Raw genomic sequence first — 21,809 nt, forward strand, 5'->3', positions numbered from 1 at the left:
GCCACCAGGCCAAGCAGCAGGTGTGGCCAGACCTTGGTGAAGACTCGCCCCGGCTCTGGTCAGCCGTCTCCCCATGAGATCGACCATGTCCCTTGTGTCCCCTGGGCTTTGCTGGGTTCTGTGCTTTGGGTGAACATGCTCCATCTCAAGATACTTGTGAACACTGGTTTAAACGCTTTAAAAGTGATGATTTCTATGTTGGTCTTCAAACCTTTTCGGTTGACCTGGACATTCTTTGTCTTTCACATAGAAATCGTCACCGTAAGCTTCCCAAAGTATACGATAACTTTCAACCACACTTTTCTTCAAAATAAAGTAATGAATTAAAACTTCCTGCAAATGCTCTTTTTTTGGAATGAAATTTGACATATTTAAACGTAAAAATACCTATGATGTTAACACCTTCAGAAAATTTGACATATGAAGTTCTGAAGCTTGTTATCAATACAACAAAATAGCATACATATCAAATCGCATATATATCAACATATGTGTAACTCCATCTATTGAAAAAAAATCCTTACTATTGACCGGTACACCCAGTAGGTGTTCAATAAATAACACAAGAGAACAGAGCATTCAATCAGACATGAATCCTAAAGACCTTCTAGACCTATGACCATTTCACAAATGGAAAAGCGTGACTGCCCAGAGAGGCATGAACGTGACTGACCCAAGCCACTTGCTGGTTGCTGGCAGAGCTGGGCCACCACCCCTGAGTTCAGCGCTCTGTCCTCAGTCAGCTGTACCGAAGACCCCCTCAGGGTCTCCCTGTCTCTAGCCCCATACCCTTGGCTCTGTCTCTGCCCAGGCCCCACCTGTCTCCCAGTCCCCAAGGAGCTCTGCACAGGAGGCAGGGCCCTGGGCACAGTCCAGCCACTGCTTGTCGCTGGAACACACACCAGGCATTGGGCCTGAGGACACAGAGATTGACAGCCCAGCCCAGACTCACTCAACTCTCCCCCGGGCTCCCAACCTAGGAGAGGTACTAGTTCCCGGTACAGCCGGGGAGGTCACAGGGCTACACAGGAGCTCAGGGAAAGGGGTCCCTGGGGTGACAGGGAGGGGTTGACAGGGCCCTGGGTCATGGGTGCAATGGAAAGGTGAGTCCTCAGGGCCCTCACCTGCACAGGGCTGCAGGCCACAGGTGGAGAAGTCTACAGGGCTGTTTGGGCCACTGCCTCGCGTGTGGTTCCGGAAGCCACCACCACAGGGCACGGAGCACGGAGACCAGGGGCCCCACTCCCCACTGGGACCTGGAGTCGCCCCTGGTCACTGTGGGCCCTGCCTTCTGACACCCAGCCCACCTTCTCCTCCCACCTACACACCTGGGCACTTTCTCCCCTGGATCCCAGACACCCTAGATCACCCCCTCCCTTCCCTCATCCATCCCTAGGGGACCTCACACCTTCTCTGGAAGCTCTTGGATTTGGCCTGGAGCAAGGCTGGCCTCCAGGGAGGTCCCCTCTCAGGGCTCCCTGGGGACATCTTTGTGACATCTCTTAGGGAGAGCCCTTGGACCTCTCTTGGGGTGCACAGGGAGTGGGGGGATTTGACTGGAAGTGTTCTCATCTCCTCTCTGGAGGGTTCCTGGACCTCAGTCCCAGCACTTACCTTGACATGGCCGCAGGCTACAGAATTCAGCCTCCATATTGGGGCCCTGGCATGCAGCACCCCCAAAGGCTGCCGGGGGCGCAGTGCCTGCCCAGAAACGCCGACGGATCCCTACGTTGCAGCTGTGGCTGCAGAGACTCCACAGGGTCCAGGGGCTCCAGCCACAGGCCACTGCCAGGGTTGGAGTGGGGGGAGGGGCACAGTAGGTGTGAAAGCAGATCAAGCCATCCCTGGACCCCCAATTCCCTGGGGAATCACTGAGGACCCCCAGAGTTGATCAGCATCCCCTCTGGTCCCTGAGGACCCTGCGGGTACCTGGGCAGGGCTTGGAGGTGCATGCCATCTCGCCAGAGACACAGGTACTGCAGAGAGAGGGCCCATCATGGCCACAGTCAGTCCCTGCCCCTGGAGCTCTGGGTACCTGCCCCAGGGGAGGCAGCTGGGCTACCATGTCCACCGCAGAGGACAGAACTGGGGGTCTGGGCAGTAGAGCGAGTTGCCCAAGTCCTACATGAATTTCACATGTGACCCAGGATTGTCACTAGGAGCATCAGCCCACCTTCTGTGAGCTCCCAGACGCCCTGGCACCAGGCAGCCCTTGATCTCGTGTTTTTATCAAGGAGTTACCTTTTCATACTTTATATCCCATTTGTATTTATTAAACAGTGTTTAGAAATAACTTTGAGTGACTATCCAAGGACAGGTAGGAGCAATTTAGAGAGAGTAGGTCCTAACGTGAATCTCCTGGGGAGGAAAATGGTGTACTTTTCTCCAATAAATGTTTTAAAGCCCACTTGTCAAAGAAAAACAGTCTGAGAGAAAAAATCAAAAGGGAAAGGGGCAGGGGGAGGAATGATGAAGGAGAAAATTGAGGGATGAGCCGGATGATAAAAAAAATAAAAAGGAAAATGAAGAAAATGAAATGACATTGAAAGAAAGGAAAATGAGAAAAGAGGGAATGGGGTTAGCTTGCCCTCTGGTGGCAGGGCCTGGTATAAGCTTTGAATACTGGGTGTTTCTAGGTTTTGGATTGGATATCAGTGGAAATTCAGGAAAGAGAAGCAAAAGTAATTGGAGGAATAGAAGAACCTACCCAGGCTCTAGTCCAGTGATGGCGAACTTATGACACGCGTGTCAGAGGTGACACGCGAACTCATTTTTTTGGTTGATTTTTCTTTGTTAAATGGCATTTAAATATATAAAATAAATATCAAAAATATAAATCTTTGTTTTACTATGGTTGCAAATATCAAAAAATTTCTATATGTGACACGGCACCAGAGTTAAGTTAGGGTTTTTCAAAATGCTGACACGCCGAGCTCAAAAGGTTCGCCATCACTGCTCTAGTCCCATCATAAATTGCTTCACTTATCTGAGCCTCAATCTTCCCATAAGTCAAATGGGCATGACAATTCCTTACAGACTCTCATTCACTCCGGCACCATGGAGGCATGCTGAACACACTCTCCCACCCCCATCTCCAGAGCATGTGAATCCACACCTGCTCATCTCTGGAGCCTCCAAGCCCCTGTCCCTCCTCCACCACCTTTTGCCCTGACTCTGGTGGCTTACCAGTTGGTACAGGATTTGAGGTGAGCCACTGCTCCCGGTTCGTAGACATGCCCGTGCATCTGGCAGGGGCACCGAGTGCGGGGTAGGCAGCTGGCGTTGTGCAGGAAGAGGCCAGGGGGGCAGGTGCAGCCAGGGGCACAGAAGCTGGTACATTCCACCCCTGGGCCTTGCACCAGGCACAGCCAAGAGCACGGACCCCCCTCTTGGCGACATTGCTCAGCTGAGTGGAACACCATGTCCCCTGGGCACTGGGCTGGATGGGAAGACAGAGCTGGTCTCAGCAGGAGTGAAGGCAAGGGCTGGGGAGGGAAGGACAGAGGGGACCCTGCATGCAGGTGACTGGTGACGGCCTGTTGACAGGATGGAGAAGCCAGAAGAGGCCCCTTCCCTCAGGCCACAGCTGGTACCTAGTCTCCAGTGGGTAGGAGCTGGAGGAGACACAGGAAATCCAGCAAAGTCTCTCTTAGCTCAAGAGAGGTGTGCGAAGGCGGGGCTAAGTAAGGTCAAATCCCCAGGGACTTGCAGGAGAACAACTGGGAGGGGACCTGGCACCCGTGCACGGCTGCGTGTTGCAGTCCCTGGTCTGGCTGTGGGGTCCCTGGCACTCGGCGTCCCCAGCAGCCGAGCCAGCTGCCCAGCCAGAGCAGCTGTGCCCACGTATCAGGAGGAGGCAAGTCCACATCAGGACAGGACAGAGACGTGCAGGGGATGAAGCACGGGAGGGGCTGGAGCCGTGTGGTATGCAGGGTCTTAACCAAAGCTCCAGCCCCACAAACACCCACACCTCCAAGGCTGCCCCCAACTCTGTTTCAGGCCAGGCCCACCCTGTTCATCTCACGTGGGGCTTCCTGGGGAGAGGCTGGGGTGGGGGTGGAGCTTCAGGACGGTCCCCTCCCAGGTTTGCTTACACCCTGCCCACAGGGTCATTCTTCTCCTTCCCTCCTCACCCACCCTGACACCCAGGCCACCCCGGGGGCAGGACATACCTAGGCACACAGGCCTGAGCACACAGGACCGGAGAGGTGGGGGCTTCTGGGGCTCCGGAAGGACCACTGAATGCTGTGGCCCCCGCAGGGCCCCAAGCATTCAGCCCAGGGGGACCAGGGGGACCAGCCACAGTTCACTGAGAAAGGACCAAGAGTCAGGGGCCGGAGCAGGGGTGGGTGCCTGGCTGGGTGGGACCCCTCGGTCAGGGCCAAGGGTGAGACCTCATGGGCACAGTCGGGGTTGGGCTGGCAGCTCTGGGGCTGCCCGTCTTGGCAGATGCAGAGCTGGCAGTCGGCCTTGGTGTGCTGCCCAGGCCAGTAGCGGGCACCACCACCAGGCAGGAGCACTGCCAGGGCCACACACACTGCCCCTCACTGCCCAGCACTTGTCCTTTGGGGCACCAGCAGCCTATGAAAGGCCCAGCGTGAGGCACCCCTGCAGAGAGCTCAGCTCTGGGCATGCCCACCACACCCAGAGCCTAGAGGCCCCTCACCTGGGCTGCTGCAGGGCCGGTCAGCAGGGCACACCGTCTGATCAGAAATGTCATCACAGGTCAGAGGGCAGGGGGCACAGGGCCAGAATACTAGCTCCCCAGAGCAGGTGGCATTGGGGCAGCCATCCTGAGGGCAGGGCCCTGAGAAAAACAGGAACCGGAGGTCAGGGCGGGTGAGTGCTGGCAGCCCCTCCACGTTCCCCGCACCATTCTCTCCGCCCTTCCACTCACGGGTCTGGTTCCACTGGTGGGTGCTGTGAGGGCCCCCAGGCAGCATGACGCAGGCCTGGCCCCCATTCTGGGGTAGGTGGCACTGTCGCTGCCGGGTCATGGTGCCCTGCATGGCTCAGAGCACAGGGATCAGGGAGACCAAGAGGTCCATTCACCGTCCACTGTGAGGAGGGACCCACAGGCAGGGCACCATGAGGTCTGGGTAGGAGCTCAGTGGCCTTCCTCACCCAGTCTCTCTGGGCCCCACCAACTCCACTGCCCTTCCAGGTGCCCAGCTCTTCACCTGGGCAGGCAGCCGTGAAGCACGCCTGAGTCTGGTGCTCGGGGGCCAGGGCAGAGCTGCAGCACCGGGAGCCTGGGCGGGGAACAGTGGCGGCTCCGGCCCTGCACCCCAGGCCCACGCGTGTGGCTGCAGGACCCCCAGGGGCTCCAGGGTCGCCAGGCCCCACAACCCTGCTCTTCTGGGGAGAGCTCTGCCTCTCCTGCCATTTCACAATCAGGCTTCCCATCGCACACCTGGGGAAGGAACGGGTCAGGGCCCCTTTCTCCTTGGGTGGCACAATGGCTCTGCCCCCTGCACCACCGCTCCCCACCCCTCACCAGCTGGAAACTGATGCAAAGGCTGTCGGGGCAGGAGTGTTCCGGGCAGGGAACTCCTGTCCTGTTGGGGCCTCCTGGGATGGGCAGCCCCTCTGAAGGGAAGAGGAGATAAAACACAGTCAGGTAGGGAGAGAGAGCCACCTCCTGCCCCCACCCCCACCAGCCTTGGCCTCCATCAGGGAAACCAAGTTCTATGCCACAGGCCAGCTCATCCTGGCCCTGGGGACAGTCAGAGCTGCTCAAGATGCAGGCACAGCCTGGGCCCGGCACCTGGCTCAGAGATGCTTTGGGGAGGGGTCCAGAAGGGGCAGCCAGGCCCAGGTGTGAACAGTAGCCTCTCCTACCCAGGGAAGACGCTGGACGTGAAGGGCTGACTTGCAGGGGCACAAAGGGAACCCCTAATTCTGGGGAGGAACTGGGGGTAGCCCTCAAACAGGCCCACTCCCCATGCCCAGAAAGCACCCCCCCCCCCCCCTTTATCATTTCTTGCCCAAATGTAGGCAAAGACAAAAGCCCTTTTCTTCTCTCCCTTGGGCCTGGGCGGAAGGGCAAGAGTTCTCAGAGTTTCATGAAAAAGAATAAAGGAGACTGCTGCCCCAGACCTAAGTCACTCTAGCTGGCAGCCACCCCAGCCGCAGGGAGCGAGGGTCCACTGGGGTTGGGGGTGGGGGTGGATGAGATGGCGGGAGGGGCTGCGCCGGAGGACAGGGGCTCACCGCAGGCGTCTGGGCCCTCGTCCGAGCCCTCGGGGCAGAGGGGCACGCCGCCACACAGCTGCGCGGGGGCCACGCAGTGTGGGCCGCGGGCACAGGCCACGTGGTGGCGCGCACAGGGCTGCACTCGCCGCTGCCGCACGGGAATTCCACGGGGCCGCCAGGGGGCGCTGCAGCGGGCACCGCGCTAGACCCTGCGGATAGACAGCGCTCCCCAGCCCTCCTGGCCCTTCCTTCTCCACCACCCGCTCCGCTCCAGCTACAGGCCCGCCGGTCCCTGACCTGAGCCCTGCCCTCGCCCCACCTCCGAAACCTCCCCGAGTCCATTCGCTTCCCCATTTTGCTGCCCTATTGGTTTTCCAAAAGCTGTCCCCCCTCCTCCAGGAAGTTCCATTACCCTCCCCTCAGCCCAAAGGGGCCTTGAACGTCAGGAAATAAGGTTTGGACTCTTTCAGCTCCCTCAAACACGTTCACTTCTTCCATTCTGGTGTCTTCAGGAGGCTGGGTCAGTGCTCTGTTCCTTCCAGTCCAGCAGGTGCCCCAAATCCTCCCTCTGAGATGCCCTCCTGTCCCCCCACCCCCAGGCCTCCACACTCCAGCTTTCTCCCAGAGGAGACTCACCAGGGCTGGTGCTGGCCAGCGGAGCTGGTGCCGTCTCCCAGGAGCCAGCGGAGGGACTGGCAAGGTGCCAGCAGGGGATGTGGGCAGAGAGGGGAGGGGAGCAGTCCCAGATTCTGCCATCAATGCAAGACACCTCCCCAGGGGTGCAGTTCACCTGCCCTGCAGCCAGGGAAAGGAGGAGCCGGCCCCAGGGCACTGCCCCTTGTTGTCACTGTGTGCGCCCACTCACACACCCACAGGTGCCAACTTCCCAATGGGACCCTGGATTGGGGAAGGAGGAGAGGCAGGCAGTTTGGGGCCCACAAGATAGACCTTGTGGGAAGGGTGCCTGGTGGGCTGGAGACTGAGCCAGGACCACCCACCCAGACAGGACTCCTCATCAGCAGCATCTGGACAGTCAGGGTGACCATCACAGAGCAGGGTTTGAGGCAGGCAGCGCCCGTCACCACAGGCCAGAGAGTCCTGAGGGCATGGGCAGCCCTGCTCATCTGTCCCGTCTCCACAGTCGTCCTGTTCATCACAGAGCAGGGCCAGAGGCAGGCAGTGGCCGGAGCTGCAAGATACCTGCCCCTCCCTGCAGCTTGCAGTGGCACAGCCTGGTGTGGGGCAGGTAAGCAGGCTCAGGATGCCAACATAGGGTCCCAGAGAAGTCCCTCACCCCAGAAAGACCAGAACACATCTGCCTACAAGTCACTGCTGCTGGTAATGGGAGCAGCAGCTTGGGAGGTTGTCCTAGGATACATATGAGGATCAACCTGTCATTCAGCCACTGCCACACACAGGCGAAGACACTCACCCTCCTCATCTGAGCCATCGCCACAGTCGTCCTGGTTGTCATAAAGCCACTCGTGGGGTACACAGTGCCCACTCTCCTGGCACAGGGCCTCTCCCTCTGCACAGCCAGGCACAGGCTCCTCGCAGCGGGTACTGCCACCCTCACAAAGCCACCAACTTCCCTTGCACGTGCTGAGCACATGATGTCCTGCGATCAGACGCAGCTCTGGAACAGCCCAGGGGTTACGGGGTTCCCCCAAGCCCCCCCACTCACCAGTTCCCACAGGCCTTCTGCAGCACCGTTCCTGGTGGGAAGAAGCTGCCCCCCCCCACCCCACCCCCCCCACCCCACCACCCCACCCCCACCCCCTGCCACTCACAGGGACAGAAAGCCAGCTCCACGCAGGTGCCTCCTCAAGTCACAGAGGGCAGGGCTTGGAGCACAGGGCACAGCAGCCCTCACGCCAGCCCTGTCACCTGTGGCCTTGTGGCCCCTTCCCTGTCCCAGTGATGCCTCCCCTCTCCCATTCTGACCCTACCCACCATGCAGCAGAGTCCCCTCAGGGAAGAAGCAGCCCTCCCTCCACACAGGTGACAGCCTGGCAATGCCACCAGCTTCAGGACCATGGTCATGGCAGGTGGGGGGACACGTGGGGCCACAGGCCTCATACTCCTGGCCTCCGTCACATTGCAGAGCTGGGTGGAGAGGAGTGAGGCTTGGTCAGCAAGGTGCAAGGGCATCAGGATGCAAAAGCAGCAGGCGAGCCGGCCCAAGGTGACGGCCCTGAAGGGCATGGGGCCATGGCGTAGACTCCTGCTAAGACCCTCCCAAGGCTGTTTACAACACACGGGTTCTACAGAACAGCAAACATAACATGTTCGGCTGGGTGTGGTGGGACTGGGCACCAGGGACTGAGGGCAGGGCACACTCGCGGCAGAGCTCCTGGCTGCGCCAGCGCACGTGGAGCCCGTGTCGGGAGCATTCGTCTGCGTAGATGGCAATGGCCGAGCACAGACACTCAGAGTCGCCTCCTGAATCACAGCTGTGGGAGGGGTCGGTCAGCCTCAGCAGCTGCTCTCCACGGCCACACAGCCCTCCCACCCGGTCCCCGGGCCTGCCGCTCTCGCTCTCACCCGCAGGCATCGTAAACACACCACTCATAGTGCTGCTGTGGGGGTATCTCCGCGTGGCCCCGGGCAAAGAGTGGCTGCAGCAGCACCCCGCAGCGGGAGCGAGCCCAGGGGGCCCGGTGGGCACCTGCAGGTACAGCGCTGTGGACCAGATCCCTCCGCAGCGCCCAGTCTCCATTCCCCCAGGTTTCTGCAGCTGCACCCACTCCCTTTCCCATCTCCCGCCCTTGCTCACGGTGCAGGGGTGTGGCAGGTCCCCTGGCTCAGGGCACAGAGGACTGAGGCGCCAGGAGTGGGCGGCCAGCTCAGCAGTGGGCTCCAGGGCTCCCTGGCGGCTGCGCAGGGCGTTACTGGCATCGCCATCAAAGTCTCCACACAGCCCAGCCACACGGCCGCGGAACTGCAGGGACAGCTGCACCAGGACCCGGGTGCCTGAAGAAAGGCAGCAGAAGAAATGACCCGCTGGCCTTCGTGGGGGCCCAGAGCAGGGATAAAACCAAGGACGCTATTTTTGGGGCCTCCTGACCACCTGCATGAGTACCGCCACCCAATAGGAGACGCTGCTTCACTCTTTTTTTTTTTTTTTTTTTTGGAGGGGGGAGCCTACTCCCCTAACTACACCCAGGTTGGGGGACAGGAAAATTCTCCAAATGGGCAGATTCCAGCCAGGCTCCAGGTCAGACTGTGACACCCACCAGCCCCAGGGGACTCCGTGGCTGGAGGCTCAGATGTCAACCCCGCTGTGCTGACCACCAGACTCCTTCCCACATACGGGGTTATTTTGGTTTCCAGTTTCTCAGTAACAGTCATTTCTAAAACACCAACCACTGTTTTGGGTGGTGGGTTGTTAGGAAATTTGGTATTTTCTAAATGTTTCTTCGGTGAGGAGGTACTGATTTCATAAGTAACAGGAACACAACTCTGACCACTGAAAACTCTGACCACTTGTAGGGAGGAGGAGTCTGGGGGAGTTAGACCCCTGGGTAAGGCAGGGGAGGGTCAGAGGTGAGGGATGGGGCCTGACCTCCATCCCAGGGCAGGGAGAGGCCCAGGCGGGTGGTGAGCAGCAGGAGGAGGCCAGCCTGGCCAAGGCTCAGCCCAGGTCTGTGTAGACCTTGGGGGATGTTACACTCACCCCATTCACTGTCACTGCCCAGCCTTTGGAGGAAGAGGGAGGCCACCAGGCTCGGCCTTGGAGCATGGGGCCTCCCAGATCCCCATGGGGTCCTTTCCAGCCTCCCCTCCAACCTTCCTTTTACGTCTCTAGCTACGTGACCTTGGGCAGGCCATGAGCCCTCTCTGGGCCTTAATTTCTTAGAGCCTTCCAGAATGATGATTCCCAGCCAAGAGGGGGGGTGCCAGCTGCACGGCACTGACACAAGCCGGGGAGACATGGAGAGCCCGGGCCTCAGCCATCCCTAGAGCTGTGAGGCCGTCCAGCGTGCCCCTCCCTGGCAATGCCACCCTTCAATGTCACAGTCACCTCTGAGCATGTGGACAACAGTGCTCTGCAGCCGCACTCAGTGTCTTGGTGCAGGTGAGGCTGCTGGCCCCACAGGGCACGTTCTGGGCCGAGACTGTGAACTGGCCACTGGCCTCTCGCACCAGCAGGTATTCCCCAGGGAAGATGAGGGCTAGCCCATCGAAGGTCACATAATGGGGGGCACCCGATGCCTGGCACCGTCCACCGCACCGCTGGCCCATGCAGTGCCACTGCCTGCCCTGACACACGCTGTGGGCAAGGGGAAGGAGGAAACAGAGTCATGAGGACAGGGATCGGCAGCTGTATCCAAGGGAGAAAACTGGTCAGATTCCAAGCAACTCCAGAGAGACCCTCAGCTTGGGGATCCTGGAGGGTCCCATTGTCCAGGCAGTCTGGTCCTCCCACCCCACCCATTGCTCCAGCCCCAAGCCAGGGGTCACAGGGTCAAAGGTTACAGGTCACAGGGCTGGGCATACCAAATGTTGCAGTCCTCATGGATGGTGGCATTGGGTGGATACCACCTGCCGCCATGGCGGCAGGGACAGAGCTCAGGAGGCACACAGCGCTCGTCCTGGGCAGAGGCCAGGGACAAAGGGGCACCTTAGAGGACAACCCAATGCCCTGCCCACTCTTTTAGACAGCCAGGGGGGCAGGGCAGTGCCCTATGCAGCTCCCCCCAGACTTATCAGCAAGACGGTGCCTGGGGGACAGACACAGTCCCCTGTGCTGCCTGGGGGGCAGGAGTCGTTGTCACTGGGGCTGTCACAGGTGAGGAGGCAGGCACCAGGGGCCTAGACAAGCTCATGGGGACAGAATGCCCGCTGGGGGGTGCAGCGACGATCACTGCAGTTCCAGAGACCCCTGTCCTGGCACACACTGCGGACACAGAAGGAAAGTGAGAGGCAGTCCAAGGCTGGCCTCATCTCCAGGGGCCTGGTCTGACCTGGGAGAGGCTCAGGAACCCAGTGGTCCCAAGCCCCTAACGTCTACTCCAGAGATCTGAGTGTCCTCCCCCAACACCCCAGTTGTTACAAGCACAAGGATTGAGGCTGTTCCCAGTGCCCAGCCATACCTGGGCTAGATATTGTCACCCCAGCTCCAATGGGGGCCATTCTCTGGACTCTGGGGAGGGGCAAAGATAGTGAATTACCCACTCCCAGCCCAAGTAGGAAGGGGAATTTCACTGAAGTCTCACATTCACCCACCAAGCCCTGGCCCCTGGCCCCTCCTCCATAGCTGTGTAACTTGCTTTTACTTCTCCCTAACCCTTGGAAGAGCTTCTGGACCACACTCAACTGGAATCCAGAGGTCTGGGTTCTAGACCTTCATGAGCAAGCTGTGTGACTCTGCAAGCCATTAAACCTATCTGAGCCTCAGTTTCCTCACCTGCAAAATGGGAACAATTCTTCTACTTCCTACTTCCCTAGGTTATTGTAGGAATTAAGGACAATTGAATAAGATCATGTACATTAAAGTGCTCCACTGAGTAACAGTTATCAGTGCTATATCATCCCCATGTGCATGCCATGCTGAAACCCACCTGGCTACAAGCCCTTTTCTCTAAGTTCCATCTCCTCACCCCCAAGCCTTCACCCCCCACAAAGGTTGCTGTCCTCACCAGCAGTTGCAGTCCTTCATGGTGGCACTGCCAGGGGCATAACGATGGGCTTCAAGCTGGCAGGGGCACAAGCTGGGGGCACACACTGGCCCTCAGGGTCCCACAGCAGCCCACATTTCTGACCACACACTGGGGCACACTCCTGGTACTCCTGGCCCCCAGGACACAAGACAGCTGGACACAGAGACACAAGAAGGTCAGGGGCATAGCCATTGCTGCTCTGCCCACCCCTGGGGACCCCGCCACCACCTCCTATGCCTCTGAACAAAGGTAAGCCAGCAATCTGCCAAGGTCAGAGGTCCTCCTGAGGCCCCACCCCCAACTCCTTTCAAAGTTCTTGGATCCCTTCTAGCTGGGAGGAGGAGACTGGAAATTGGGGGCTGGCTGAGCTGACTCACAGCAGAGGGTCTGGCTCCTCCAGGGAGATGGGGCATCCTCCTGGGCACAGCGGCGAGCATAGGCAGCAAGCACTGGGCACAGGCAGTCCCTGCCAGGGGCACAGCCACACACGGCTGCCAAGCAGCGCAGGTGGAAGAGCTCCCCATCCACCCGCCTGTGGCACTCCTTGGGGGAAGAAGAGGAAATGGATCAGCTTCTCCCCACAGATTCCCGTTCCCTCTTGTCCCCACTGTCACCTCCCTGCGCTCAGAAGCCCTGTCACAGGAGGGCCTTCCCAATAGCCCAGGAGGAGGGCAGGGCGGGTATTGACCCCATCTTACAGGTGTGAACAGGAGGAGAGCCCCAACCAGCTACCTGGAAGACGGGGCCATGCAGGATGGCTCTGCGAAAACGTGGTGCTCAGTGTGGGTGCTGCAGGGGGAAAGAGGGGTGCTGTCCTCTGAGGGCACCTTCCCTTGCCTGCCAGCTGGAACTTGCTAGCAAAGGCAGCAATGCTGGCCTCCACATCACCGTCACCGGCAGGTGTCAGGAAGTCGTCCTGCTGGTTCCAGGTGAAGGTGCCGCATAGCCCCTGCACCTAGGTCACCCGAGTAGGCAGAAATGGTCAAACTCGGCCCACTGTGACCTCCCCCAGCCACTCACCTGCCCCCTGGCACACCTGCTGGGCATGGTGGGGGTCCAGGGTCATGTAGGCTGCAGGGTCAGACACCCCCCAGAGGACCTGGACTCCAGGCCAGCACAGCAGCAGGAAGGTGGAGGAGGCTCGGGAGACACTGAGGCCCTCAGGGCTACTCCAGGGCAGGCCCATGTCCTGCCCATTGGCCAGGACAGCTCCTGGAACAGGGGGCCTGTGAGGGGGCTGCCACGCAGGGCTGGACTGGACTGGGCTGGGCTGGGCTGATGAGGTTAAGGGGACAACATATGGCAGGATGGGGCTGTAAAAAGGGAAAGGACTGGGCAGGAGGTGGGAGGACTGCCCATACTGAGTGAGGGGAGCCCTGGGTGATCACCCATTCCCCCTGAGCACCCCTACGTGCACTGAGGACCACCCTCAGCACCTACTTTGCCTTTGAAGTCAGTTCATACATAGGAGGAGCAAATGCAGGGAAAAGAGATGGAGGGACTGTGGGCTCAGCATCCAAACAGGAAGGGACCTATCTGGTCTGGTGTCCAACTTCTCAGAACTTGCACTCCGCCCCGCCCCCCAAGGATGGAGCAGAAGATGCCTTGGAAGTTTCCCAAAGGACTGTGTCTGCTTCGGAGATGGGGAGCTTAGGGGAAATGGAAGCAATGAGCTTGGTTTGGGGAATCTGAGGGAAGGTTTGCGATTCAGAAACCACAGGGTAGTGTGGACAGAAAGTGCTGGAATGAGCCAGAGTCTGCAGGGAGAGGAGCAGTAACAGGAGGCTGCTAGGGCCTGAGCCACAGTTCTGAGGGCTGTCGGGAGGGAAGGCCTAGTACAGTGATGGCGAACCTTTTGAGCTCGGCGTGTCAGCATTTTGAAAAACCCTAACTTAACTCTGGTACCGTGTCACATATAGAAATTTTTTGATATTTACAACCATAGTAAAACAAAGACTTATATTTTTGATATTTATTTTATATATTTAAATGCCATTTAACAAAGAAAAATCAACCAAAAAAATGAGTTCGCGTGCTCACCTCTGACACGTGTGTCATAGGTTCGCCATCACTGGCCTAGTAGGTAGGTGCCCTGTGAGCCAAGGCTACCTGAGTCCCTGAGCTGGATGTGGGCATTCCCCTGGGAGACAGAGATGGCATGGAGGCAGCTCCCAGAGTCGCAGGCTCCATGCGCCAGCACGATCAACAGCTGCCCCTTGGCCAAATCCTGGGGCAGACAGTGAGGAATGGGGGGAGGGGTACACCTGAGAACAGGTGTCCTACAGACCACCTCCAGTAAACACGTGGAGGTAGATCCCACTAATGTGTGCTGACCACTTTCCAGCCAACCAGACTCACATGTGCATTGGCACATGTGAATGTGTGTGTGTACACCCACATGTGTGTCTACATATGTCTGCGTGCTGGGATGAGATGGCCCCCGTCTTTACTCCCCCTGGGTATGTATGCTCATGTCTGTGTGTGTCTATGTGTATGCACATGCTAAATCAATCTATATGCATATGCAGGAGCATATGTCATCTGTGCACACCTGTTTGTGCTTGTGTGTGTAAGAACACGCCTAGGCCTGAACCTGAGATGTCACTCAGTTTTACTAGGGGACCAAGAAAGTCCCTTATTGGCCCTGGGACTATTTTGCACGAAGTAGCTTGTGACAAACCCACCCTGTCCAATTTGTGAGACAGGACTGCAAGCATGGATTTTGCTTGGTGCCCCTGGATATAGTGGTGATGACAGCAGTACTTTCACAGGAACCTAAACAGGAGGTGAGAACCCAAAGGGGAGACTACATGGTGTCTGCTGCAGCCATCCTCCCTCCAAAATTGGTTCCCCCTCAGCTTCTCCCTGGACAACTGTGTGTATTTTGTTCACTTATTTAGTGGTTTCTTGCAGGGGTGGGGAACCTTTTTTCTGCCCAGGGCCATTTGGGTATTTACATCATTCTGGAGCCATACAAAATTATCATCTTAAAAATTAGCCTGCTGCCCTAGCCGGTTTGGCCCAGTGGATAGAGCGCCAGCCTGTGACTGAAGGGTCCCGGTTCGATTCTGGTCAAGGGCATCTGCCCGGATTGCAGACTGATCCCCAATAGGGGGCGTGCAGGAGGCAGCCTATCAATGATTCTCTCTCGTCATTGATGTTTCTATCTCTCTCTCCCTTTCCTAAAAGTATTTTTTTTTAAATTAGCCTGCTATATTTGTTCAAACATTTAATTAACTCACCTCTAATGCCTTGGCAGGGCCAGACCAAATGATTTAGCTGGCCCTACACGGCCACAGCCCCACCCTTGCATGGTCATTTCTCCCTCACAGCAGCCCTACGAAGGGGCCTGCTCTAGTAAGATTCGCCTACTCCTCTCCCCCGCGCGCAGTTAGTTCCCCCCAACGCCCCAACCTCACCTGCACCAGGATGGAGGAGAAGCTCCGCCCATCAAAGGTGTGGTCGTGCCGGTCCCCGCCCACCGCGCACTCTGAAGGCCACGGAGGCCGCGCGCAGAGCCACTGGCTGTCCTAGCACAAGCTGTGAGCACAAGGGGTGAGAGAGCGCCTTCTGGATCAGCCGGGGGGAGGGTTATGCTGAGCTGGAAACGACCTCCGGTCCCCAACCACAGGTGTCTCCCCTGGCACCTCCTCCTCCCGTTAGGCTTAGAGTCAGCTGGTGGAGGTCACCTGCTAGGTCTTTAAAGCAGGGCCACCACTTATGCCATGAGAGAGCGCAGGCCACTTGTGAGAGGTGCCCATATGGAGAAGCAGGTTGAGGAGATAGCATATGGGAGGGATCCGAGTAGATCGGGCGGTCTCCAAGCCCAGCGAAAGGGCCAGCAACACCTGCAGACCCAGCACGGGTTGCACAGCTGGCGCACGGCGTCGCCAGGGGCGTAGCGCTGGCGTCGGTAATAGCAGGGACACTGGGAGGCAGGCCCACAGAGAGCGCCGTCCCAGAAGAGGCCGGGCAGGCACTCGCAGCCGCTCAGGCATTCTCGGCAAGACCCCTCCCCGCCCTCGCCCACCGTGGGGCAGCTGGGCGGGCAGGCCCAGGCGCAGTTAGAGTACAGTTGGTCTCCAGGGCACAGGCGCTCTGCAGGCACAGGAGTGGGTGTGAGGCCCAGGAGCCCCCCTCCTCCCGCCAGACACCGCTGGGCTGAGGAGCCTGGAGGCCACGCTGGGTGCCCAGCGGGTGCCAGAGCACTCAGAAGTAGGGGTCACAGGATGGCCCTCCCTCAGTTCCCAATCCTGCAGGGCAGGAGGCCTGGAGGCACAGGCAGGAACCCTACCACAGAAGCCGGGCTTCCTCCAGGCACGCGGATGTGACGCTTGGCACAGTCCTGGGCATAGTTGGCCAAGGTGACACACACAGCCTCCCGGCGGCCCTCTCCCCCACTGCCTGCTGGGGCCCCAGCACAGTAGGCAAAGAGGCAGGCCTCGTGGTACTCAGCAGGGGGGACCTTCCAAGAAAGGACAGCCCCTCAGCCAACCAGCCGCCCCCTCCTCTTGCTTCTATCTCGCCCACCTGGTTTAGAGCCAACAGATGAGGGCTGTAAAGGACCACACAGCTCGTACATACGAGCAATCTCATTCCCCAGAGGTAAAACCCAGGACAGAGAGTAGGAGGGCTTGACCAATGGCAGGACCAGATTCCCCATTTGGCACCTCCCCAGCACCTCCTCTTTTCAGCCTCTCTGATGCCAGACACTATCTCCACCCCCACCTATACCTGGACATGGCATTCTCTGAATGGACCATCCAGCAGCTGGTGGCATACATCTTGGGCTTCGGCCCGCAACTGGCCAGCCTCCGTGCCCACCTCGGTGCCCCTCAGAGGCTCCTCGCAGCCCTGGGCTGCCTCCACCGCATCCAGACACCCAGCCTGGGGACAATCGGAGTCAGGACAGGGAGCAGAGATGAGGCACATTCACAAGGACACCAGGAAAATAGCCACTGCTTTCACAGCTGCTTCAAAGCTCCACTGTCATGACATGCAACCCACACACCATCCCCGTTATGACGGGGAGGGGCAGCAAAGTGGCAAGCCAGGGGTCAGGGCAGGGGAGCTGGCATCACTGTCAACCCACAGGCAGGAGGTTTGATGACTAGCTGATTAACCAAAACTGGTTGGTAACCAGGTCAGTGAGTGTGTCCCCTGGGTGTAGGGAGCCAGGGCTGTGGGCAGCACCTTACACTGAGCTCCTGTGGGACCCCGAGCCTGCCTTTTCTTCCCTGAGGATCTGGGCGAGGCCCAGGAACTGTCTCTTGCAGGAGACAGAACAGAGGCTTGAAGGTGTCAGAGAAGCTAGGCGTGGGTGGGCAGGTGGGGAGCAAGGGAGCCCAGGCTCCCTGAGGGCTGCATCTCACCTCTGAGTCAGGCAGCTTCCAGGAATTCCCAAAGGTGGCAGCTAATGCAGCCAGCCCCCCTCCTGGCTCCAAGAAGTCATCTGGGGGAGGGAGAAAATAGGTGCTGTCTGAGACCTCAGGTCTTCTCTTCCCTCCTACACCAGCCACAACACCACACCACTTACCTTCACGCCGGCCATTGTAGAGCCCACAGAGGCCTCATTGAGTCTGTCCCGGAGCTCGTGGTCCACAGAAACGGAGATTGAACTGGACCTATCCAGCTGCACAACGACCCCCAGGCCCCCTGACTGCTAGCACTGCAAGCTCAGCCCTGGGCAGGGAAAGTAGGGGTCACACTACCCACCCCTCCCACCATCGCACTAGGGCTCAGACTGCCCAGGGAAGGGGAAATGAGGGATTCTCACCATTCTGGAGAGTTCTGCACTTTATATTCTTTAAAGAAGCCCCACTGGTTTCCCATCACAGCCCTCCTTGAGAAGTTCATGAATGCTGGCTTTGGTGCTAGTAGATGGGACAGTTTCTTACCAGAATTTTTGTCCTGGTTGTGGTCCATGGAGTGAGATGGGAGTGAGGTTGTGTGTGTGTGTGTCCCAACTCCTAGCACCAAAGCCTTCCTCACAACACTGTGGGAGGCAGGTGGGGGAAACTGAGGCTCAGAGAGGTTAAGTGGTTAAGTAGAAGGACTCGCCCCAGGTCACCTTGTGAGGGAGCTGGTGGGGGTTGGTTGCAGGTGTGGGGGTGGGGACTAGGTCCATAACACCTGGCTCTTCGGCTGGCTCCCTCATTCCCAAATGCCTCCCAACAGCGGTGGGGGTCAGGGAGGCAGCAGCAAGCTCAGTCCCCAGCTGCCCCTTCTGAGCCCCACCCTGGGTGTGGGCAGACTGTCCCTCACCGGAGAGCAGCTGAGACTCCCCATCAGGTACCAGCTGCCCATTCACAGAGACATTTCCACCCTGAATCAGCACTTCCTCTGTCCCATCATCACCCGGACCTGGGAGGAGACAGGTCATGGGTGAGATGGTCAGTGTCTCTCCTCCTCCCACACCTAGCTCCCTCTCTGTCTCCATCCCCAGCTCCCTCCCTCACCGGCTGACAGTGTCCAGGCGGGGGACAATGGCCCCTGGGCCTGATGTGGACAGCCCAAGTGGAGTAGCAGCACCTGCCAGCAGGTAAGTGCAGTGGCCCAGGAAGTGGTAGTGGCGCTTGTCAAAGGTGCGGTAGTGGAAACCGGACCAGGTGGCACAGGTGGCCGAGGAACGCTGGCTCTGGCTCCAGAGTTGGGCCGCGGCCCCTGCCAGGGGCTGCAGCAGGGCAGGAGACTGGGTGCTGCCTGGGGGAGAGGCACCACCATGAGCCTCTAAATGTGGGGGCGGAGGGTGGAGGAAGCAAGTGGACAGTCACGGTCACTCTAGTGGGCAGGGGATGGGAGGTGACTCATCTGAGAGGACAGGGGAATGGACTTGGGCCCTGTGGAAAGGCCCAGAGCTCAAGAACTCCACGTGGGAGTGCCTAGGGAGCGGGTGACAGCTGGGACTGTGCTGCTGACAGGCTTGGGACCCACCTGGAAGCCATTGGCTGGAGCAGCTGAGGCAGGCCTGGGAGCGTTCATCCCACCAGCTGGGTCCCCAAGGATGGGCACAGCATTCCTCCAGGCTTCCTGCAGATGCATTAGCTGAGCCTGCCCAAGGCTGGCACTGCCATGTGGCAAAGCAGTAGCCCTTGGGGCTGGCTTCTGCAAGGGCTGTGGTGGATACAGGGAGAGAACGGGGTGGACCCAGTCAGTCTGGACCCAGCTTCCCTCCCCAAGCAGCCTGCCACCTCCATGACAATACAGATCCAGGCTAATCTCAGGCACTTACCCAGGGTGCGGTGGGTGCCTCCCCAGCCTGGGCAGCAGGCCCTCACTGTCCTGTTCCATGCAACAGGTCATGTTTCCCGGAGCCTGGCTCCATGGAGCAGGCAGAAGGGAGGAGATGTTAGTGTCCAGCCCACCCCCCTCCTTGGGAATGGCCTGGATAGTCATTCAATCTAGTCACCTACTCTCTGAGTGAACTTACCTTGTGATTTCCCTTCTTGGTCTTCATTTCCCCATGAGATGACCTTGGAGAGGCCGCCTGGCGGGTAGACACAGGCAGGAGGCATCAAACATCTCCATGGGCTGCTCTTAGTGGTGTCCACTCATCCACTATCCCCATCCCTCATGCTCTGCCCTTTGAGAGCCCACCCAGACCTACTTCCCAAATACTTCCTTCTCCAGATCACCACCAGTCCTCCCCCAGTTTCCAGATGTGGCCCCTTTGCTCTCTCCTGCTGGGCAGCCAGCCCAGACTCCAACCCTCACTCACTTGTAGATGGGACAGAGCCCTGCACGTCCACTCCAGGACAGGTCCAGCCGCCAGCCCAGGCGCCGGTGATGATAGAGGCTGGTGCAAGGCACCAGGTCCTTCTGATGTGGGGTCACTTCCTCCTCCACCAGAATGGTCTCCATGTGCTCACACCATCGCCTGCCCAAGGATGGGGAGTAAGAGAGCAGCTGTCACTGTCCCTTGCCACCAAGAAGCCCATTCCTGAAAGAGCCAACTCCCAGGGAAGTTAGTGAACTGAGGAGGAGGCTGAGGTTGGGAGGAGGTCTGGTTGCTCCAAAGGGTCCCAGTCATGGGGCAGGAGGAAAAGGACCTTAGTGGGAGGGTCCCTGGGGTGGGCGGCTTACCCGTTAGTAAGTGCCCATGCCATCCCAAAGAGGAGGGCAGAGAGCAGCATGGTGCCTCCACAGGTCAACTTTGGGGGGACTTCGAGGCTTGGGCTTATGGGAGGCAGTGTGCAGCAGGTGAGCAGAGGGGCCAGAACTGGCCTCGCCCACCACAGGGCAGTCTACTGCAGCCCAGCCTCAGTGTGTAGCTTCAGGGCACTGTGAGCTGGGAGGCTTTATCTCATCTCCATGCCCCCAGGCACCAGCTGCTTGGAACTGGATTGGACCTGCCTGCACATCTCACAATCCCCTCAGAGGCTCACTCTCCCTGGAAACCGTCCCCTTCCTGCCCCTGTCTAGTGTGTGTGTGTGTGTGTGTGTGTGTGTGTGTGTGTGTGTGTGTGTAAGTAAGTAATTGGGGGGAGGGGGATGCATGTGTCCCAGGCCACAGTCAAACACTCTGAGCCTCTGATATTTCCACACTCTGAGGCCCTACCACAAATTAACATGAACTCTGGGCAAGCCACCCTCCCTCTCTAGGCCTTCATTTCCTTACCAGTAAAAACTCCAGGGGCCTCCCGGGGATGCTCAGGTGGGACTCAGGGGCTGCATGAATGGTATGAAATTGTGTGTGTGCACATTTTTCTGAGGACAGTTCCATAACTTTTATTAGATTCCCTGGGGGGGGGGGAGGTCATGGCCCCACAAAATTTTTACAGCACCGAATGATGGGTATGGTTTTCCAGCCCTAACATTCTGACTGCATGATTGTCTCCTGTTCCCTTTCCTGCCTCCTCCAGCCCCTCTCTCACCAGGAACTATGGAAGTGAGGGTCAGGAAGCAGGCAGAGCTGGAGCCGTTTCCAGGGAGGTTGGATGCTGTGGGGGCAGAGGAAAGACCTGTGCCCTCCCCTCTGTGGTCCCACTTCTTACTGGGGGTGCTTATGTATGGCTGCTTGGATCCACTCTGGTTTCCTTCTGAGTCTCCTAGGGTTCCTGAGGTCCAGAACCAGGAAGCCCTGGCCAGGGAATGAGAGCCTCAGGGAGGAGTGGGAAGTGGGGGGGTGGGGGTGGGGGGCAGGAGACAGTGGGGGCAAGGCAGCCGGATGGAATAATCCCAGCTTCCGTCTGGTTGGTAGGGGCAGCAGCAGGTGTTCCAGGGGAATCCTGGTTGCATCCTGGTTACCAGCTCCGAGGACACCCTGGCTGGAATGTGGCCTCCACTCGCTAAACCTGATGTCCCTCACGCATCCCACATGGTCCGCCCAGCTGGGGAACCAGGGCCTCACTAGGCATTTCTTCTGGGCCCACCGCGGGTCCTGGGACCAACAGAGGGTGCTGTGAGTTCCTCAGGGAGCTCCCCAAAGGGGTCCTCGGAAAGGGCATGGACACTCTCCCAGTCCCAGTGTCACATACACACCCGGACACTCTCCCGCACTCCTCACACTTCCGCTGCAGGTCTCACAAGGAGACACACGGGTGCTGGCGTCCCACCCCAGCACACAGTGCCACGTTCTGCTCCCAGGGCCACGAGAAGCCCATCCTGGAGGCAGAAATGGGAGAAACTGGAGTCACAGGCGCCCTTTCCCCTAAAGGGGGCAGGAGTGGGGAAGCTGGAACCCAGCGGAGATTGGAGGAAGAGACTAGGGAGAGGGGCCTGGAATAACCAGCCCACATGTCAGCTCAGGACAGGCTGTGGGGAGCTCACAGGTGCCCAGGTGGTAAAGCGGCAGAGAAACATCATAACCCCGGACAGGGACAGGGAGAAGCCGGACTGGAGGGCTGAGAGCGACCAGCCTGGAGAGCTTCCCGGGGAGGACCCGCCCTTCCCCGGGCCCAGGGCACTCCTCCCCGCAGCCCCTCACCTGGACCCCGCCCTCAATCTCCGCCC

At 58.8% G+C, this 21,809-nt stretch overlaps 1 pseudogene; it reads right to left on the reverse strand.

Moving 5' to 3' along the window:
* Nucleotides 1-777: 777 nt before the first annotated feature.
* Nucleotides 778-19,990, reverse strand: LOC118666590 (annotated as a pseudogene).
* Nucleotides 19,991-21,809: the final 1,819 nt, after the last annotated feature.

This window comes from Myotis myotis, unplaced genomic scaffold, assembly GCF_014108235.1.
Source record: "Myotis myotis isolate mMyoMyo1 unplaced genomic scaffold, mMyoMyo1.p scaffold_m19_p_11, whole genome shotgun sequence".
In the NCBI taxonomy this organism is placed as follows: Eukaryota; Metazoa; Chordata; class Mammalia; order Chiroptera; family Vespertilionidae; genus Myotis; species Myotis myotis.